The sequence below is a fragment of the Solanum lycopersicum genome, chromosome 1 (genome assembly GCF_036512215.1).
Source record: "Solanum lycopersicum chromosome 1, SLM_r2.1".
Classification (NCBI taxonomy): domain Eukaryota; kingdom Viridiplantae; phylum Streptophyta; class Magnoliopsida; order Solanales; family Solanaceae; genus Solanum; species Solanum lycopersicum.
Window position 1 is genome coordinate 11,492,489 of NC_090800.1, and position 6,331 is coordinate 11,498,819.

A 6,331-nucleotide genomic window follows, 5' to 3' on the forward strand; every position below is an offset into this window, starting at 1 on the left:
TCCATATACCTAATGGATAGTGGCATTTGGCTTGGACCTTAGTGATCCATAGCTTATATAAAAATATAGGAAATACAAAGAAACTTTTTAGCATTGTGTGTTGCCGGAGTTATTATTGTCTAGATACTAATGCAAAGTGTGATTAGCTTGGACACCAATGATCCATAGTGTCATGTCCCACCACTTCCTAGATCTGTGAAGAGGTTAGTAAAATACTCTAGAACATCCTAGATATATTCAAGAAGGCTTTAGAATTCCGTAAAACTTTTAGAGAATTCTAGAATAGGAATGAAGTGTAAATATTGTAGGGATTTTTAAAGTAGAAAAAATTTACACTTATGCCTTTAGGAGGTAATATAAATAAAGGGCCTCTCATTGAAAAAATGCCCCAACCAAGTGTAAAACATTCGACAAAGTAATACAAAGCCTTTTTTGAAAGCTTTTCAAGTTTCTCTAAGTCTTTCTTGTATTCTCTTAGCGGTCTTAGATTCAAAAGTACTACTTGAGCTTACAAGACCGTGAAACATTGTAAGTAAGTTGTCTAGTGTTGCATGAAACATTAGTTAGACTCTAAGTCTCCGACAATGTGGTATCATATCAAAGGTTTGTTGTAAGAGAATGACCAATGAAGGAGACATAAAATGTTGCAAGCACCCCTACAATCAGGATGGATGGTGGAAGTAAGATTTGCAAGGAAAACAAGCACCACAAGAGTAGTATGGAAATGTTGTTTGACCCTACACCAAGCAAGGCACTAACATGTCACCCATATTTGTCCATTGAAGCAAGTGACGATGAGTATGGTGATGAGGCTATTGACGCCACCATCGAAGAGGAATAAGTCACAAGGTTTCAAATGGAGAGGTAGACCGTAGAGATATTAGGGCGGCATTTGGATGAGGTTGATGAAAATTTCAAGACTCTAAAGGACTTCAACCTTACAAAAACAACAACATCTGCAAGGAGTTAGAGGGACTCCATCATGTCTAGTTCGAGATGAAGGAGACCATCACTTTCTTGGAGTGTCGTCTCATTGATGCGCTAAGTATGATTGCAGCTATGAGAGTCTAGAATAAAGCACTCAATGAGGGAGTGTAAGCTAAAGGATCGACATCATCCGGCCGAGATAGGGAAGCCTAGGTCGAGGCTCCCAAGTCTCATATTTTCAAAGGCATCCATGACACCCAAGAAGCGGAGAACTTCTTATGGCACTTGGAGAATTACTTCAAGTGCAGTTCGGTAAAGAGTGACAAAAACAAGATCAACATTGTCGGGTTGTATCTTCAAGGCTTGTGAGAGTGTAAACCTTATAAACTGAAGATGCTACTTGAAGTACCCTTAGAATGGAGTTTCGATTTTTGAAGTTTGTGGCTTGATATTTGGATTTTATTTGCAAGAGAGGAGATGCCGAGTAAATTAGGTCACACTAGGCATCCAAGTTATTTGGATAAATTTCTGCAAATAGAAAAAAATTATTTCAATAACTGAATAAATAAAAAAGAATGAGATTATTCATAAAAATTGTGAGTACATATATGTTTATCCCTTGATTCTTCTCTTATAAGATTACTCCACGATTCAAAGGCTATTATTGTCACCCAAACTAGGATGTTGTGGACCTTCTTAGGATTTATTTGATCATTTTGAAAGGATTTTACTGATCTTGTTAAAGTATTTGGTTGTCAAGAAGAGTGCGCCCATATCTTGATCACTTCATGAATATATGAAATTTTAGAGATACATATTCAAAGAAATATATGCACTTTATATAAGTGTTATATACGTGTCAGCTAGAGTTTAGGGTAAGTAGTCTCCAAAAACCCTAAATGAAATTGGATTCATCTTGTAGAGTCCCACAAAATTTTGATGTCTCAAATCTCATGTTTTTGTCCCGTGAATTTTTTTGGGACGCATAGCTCACTTAATAGTCTTGCTGGACAAAGTTTTATTGGTTGAGGTCGAATCAACTATTCCATAAGCGGTCTTATGCTTTGAAATGTGGTATGTTTGTCGAAACCTGTAGTAACAAGGATCTCTCTCTAGCAAGGGACTCAAAATCATATCCAAGCACCTTTGGGAAAGTAGTTCCACTCTCACATCTAAACGTGGACACAAGATCTAATTTCTCAAAATCCTTAAAAGTACAACATAACCTTTGTATATCTAGCGAGGCATGAAGAATATGCTCATGCGAGCTAGCCTTAAGTGCAGATTGAGCATAACATTCATTATTTACAAACATAGACCGCAAATAAGTAATTAGTCTTGGAATCAGTCTTGAATATTTGAAATAGAGATGTGTTTTAACAACATAATATAGCACTACTTCTCCAAGAAATTCCAAGTGCTAATAGCATCTTGGTATCTCAGGTAGCATGTAAGATCCGTGAGTTAGAGCTTTTACAAACAACGAAGAGCCACAAAACTTGTAAAGTAGTAGTGATTTCCAAGTATCCGTATATTGATTAGCTTCTCAATATTCACGAGGAAGTATCTTAGAATAGGTGCATCAATAAAATCAATATCAATCCAGATCCATTTCAATAAATGATAAAGTTGTCACTTCCGCGTTTGAGCTGAGGTAGGTACCTATAAGTGCCTCACCACATTAGCTGTTATCTTACTTATAATCTCTCACTTTACTCGATTATACAATTCTACCAAAGGCAAACTCTTTGAAAAAATTCTGAACTTGAGAATTATCTCTAAGAACGAACCCCTTTTTAAGATTTAATTGTTCATTACGGATAAATCTCAGAATTTTACGAGTACATCCAAGCTTGAACAATGCAACACTCAAAATTATTTTATTCTTCTTAATGCTAAAAGACCCTCATAATGATTTTCATAAGTCTTAAACAACTGTATACTGATAGTATATTTGAGAAAAGATTCTCCAAGTTACCTATGTGATTCCAAATGAGACTTCTGGATTCATTTCTTTGTTGTCAACACTTTCAAAACCTTAGCAGTTGGGATAAAAATTTTTAGTTTGCCCTAAAAAGTCCAAAGATTCTAGCTGACAGATAGTAATTGGCGAAAGATACTTGACCTAGAGAATCATATGAATCTAAGTTATACACGTATGACACTGAATCTTTTCGGGTGGAATATAACAGATTCACTGCCATACATGTATACCTTAGAATTCATAATATTCTGAAGGTTTGAAATCTCTCCTAATACATATCTGTCGTGCTACAACCTTTAGATTTTATATGGGAAGCAGTAATGCCATATAAACTTGAACTGCAAGGAAAAACTTTATATCCCAATTGCTAAGGTTTTGGAAGTAATGACAACAAAAAATTCCTCTAGAAGTAACTTTTGGAATAACATGGGAAACATGGAGACTTTATTCTCGAACGTGATGTTAGTATACAATTACTTAAGACCTATGAAAGTCATCACGAGGGTTTTCTCAAAATATAGAAAAATAAAATCATTTCCAATGTGACACTGTGAAAGTTCAGATGTGCTCGTATAATATCAAAATTAATCTATAATGAACCATTCAATCTTAAAATGTGATCATTCCTGATGAAAATTCTTGAGCTCACTACTTTTGTTAATAGTTCCTATTGCCTTCAATAAAAACGTATAGTAGGCTAAGACAAACGGTTAGAAATAGTAAGAAGTAGTTGATGTGGTTGAGGACCTAATAGGTTCCTACCTCAACTAATGTGGGGAAGTAGTGAATTTACCATTTATGAAATGACTTTTGTTGCACAGTAATTTTGTCTGTACACCTATGACAAGACACTTCCCTTTGAATGCTGAGAAACAAGTTAATATGTCTGGTACTTTGTATCCCTGCTACATTACAAGTTCCATGATCCTTGACTGCTTGTTAAAGCTCTAACTCAAGGATCATACAAGCTACCAGAGATTCCACGATGATATCAACATTAGGAATTCTTGGACATACAATGCTAGATTATGTTGTTACAACATATATCTATTTCAATTATTCAAACTATCTCCATGAATAATTATTGATTTGATGTATGCTTCTATTAACAATGAATGATATGCTCAAACTACAAAAAAAGGCTGGCATGCTCAAGCACCTTCTTCTTCATGCCTTGCCAAATTTTCAAAGAATGTACTGTAGAGGATTGTTGAAAATCGGATCTTGTGTCTACGTTCGTATGGGAGGATTAAACTGTTGCAAATCAGTGTTACAAAATCACAAATTACTGATTCTAATATATTGTTTAGAAACACGAAGTAACTGAAATTTATAGAACTTGTAAGAGAGATGAACAAAAATTTAATTCACAAAAAGTAAAAGTTGTAAAAAACGTACCAAAATCTTAAATACCTTTAGATCAGAAAAAGATCAAGTCCACTGAACTCACAGTGGCCCCTTAAGGAAATTATTTCCCTCTAGTATCTGAGGTTTGATTTGGAATATAACATCTTAGGGTAAAATGATCTTAATCAGCAGAGTGTAGATACTAAAAACTCAACTGTCAGTGAACCAATTCACAGTAGGAAAGTACACAAAGAAAAATATGTGCAGACGAAGAAGAAGAAGAACATAAAATTTGTAAGGAAATATTCCGAAGGATGAGTGGTATTGATAGGCAAGAAAAATAGGTTCCGAAAGGTTGCAACCCTTTAAGATTTCACATGACCATTAATGAAAGTTTGCAACCTTTCAAATGGTATTGAATGTTCCTAAAAGTTGAAACCTTTTAAAACGGTCATGGCGGAAAATTTAAATAACATGGGAAAGTTCAAATAAAACGGGTCGCATGCGGATCCGAGTTAGGTAGGGTTTGTCATCTAAAAAGTTGAAACATTTCGGCTAATTTTCAACTTCTGTTATCAACTAATTAATTGAAAACATTTTTGGTCATTTAATAAATAATTAATTAAATAATTAAAATAAACTTTGTCCAAAAAATAATCTCTCGGTGATTTTCCAAATCCAAAGCCGAAGCCGAAGCTGAGACGAGCGAGCGACGACGACGACAGCGTGAGGGGGGTCCCTCTTTCCAACCTTTTAAACAATTAATAGGAGTGTTTCTGTATTTAACCTCTTCTATTTTTCTTTTTACCACGGATGAGGGACACATGCCTTTTAATTAAAGCATAAGAGGACTTTTCAAATTTCTAACTCTTCAAGTTCTCAACATTTCAAACTCCTCTCTTTCCCTCTATTTCCCATTAATTCTTGCGACATACCCAAAAATCCACCACATTGTTGGGGAATGGTTATAACATAGGAATGCACGAACAATTATGTAATTTACAGGCAAGAATTAATTGCATCTGGATAAGTAGGTTTCCCTTTGGACTTTCCGTAGTGAACATATGTCGGATATACTCGGTCAATCGATAGATGTGATATCTTTGAACCGTCGATCTTTGCTGTATACCAAGACAAGTATATGTCACACAGTAATCCTTTTCTATTTATGGTTCTTACGATTGTGTTTGTTTAAGCCATGAAAACCTCCTGATTTCATGAGTGTATAGAGAATAGGCTTTTGACATAAATTCTCTTTGAAGCAGCTTTCACTTCACACTCAAATACGTGATTTCTAGCCGTGTCATCTCGTAGATACACCATTTGTTCAAATATATTAAACTTAGCAAATCATTTAAAACTTTAAGCTTTATTACCTCATTAACAAGCCTTAAAATCTTAACCTTGTTCTTGAACATTAACTTCATCATGAGAATGGATTAAGTTAATTGACAATGTTGAACCGTCAGCCACAACTTTGTTTTTCTCCATGAATCTAGATCTTGGGATCTCAAGTCTGCGAGATAGAGTTACCATCATTCTGCCGTAAACCCATTCCCTTAGATGATCTTTTAACTGCCTCTCTCACAAGGACTTTCATTAGTAGATCTGACACATAGTCTCTTGACTTTACATAGTCAATTGTGATAATTCCACTAAAGAGCAGTTGTCTTACGGTGTTATGTCTCCGTCGTATATGACGAGATTTCCTATTGTACATAACGCTTCCTGCCCTACCTATTGTTGTTTGACTATCACAATGTATGCAAATAGGTCCAATAGATTTGGGCCTGAATGTAATATCCTCTAGGAAATTCCGGAGTCATTAAGCTTCTTCACCAACCTTATCCAAAACAATGAATTCAAATTTCATTGTAGAGCGAGCAATACATGTCTGTTTCGACGATTTTGAAGAGGCTCCTCCTCCACCAAGTATGAACACATAACCACTCGTGGATTTTACATCATTTGACCAAGTGATATAATTTGCATCACTATATTCTTCAATCAAAAACAGTATACTTATTAAAATGCAAAGCATAATGTATTGTATATTTTAGATAACCGAACACA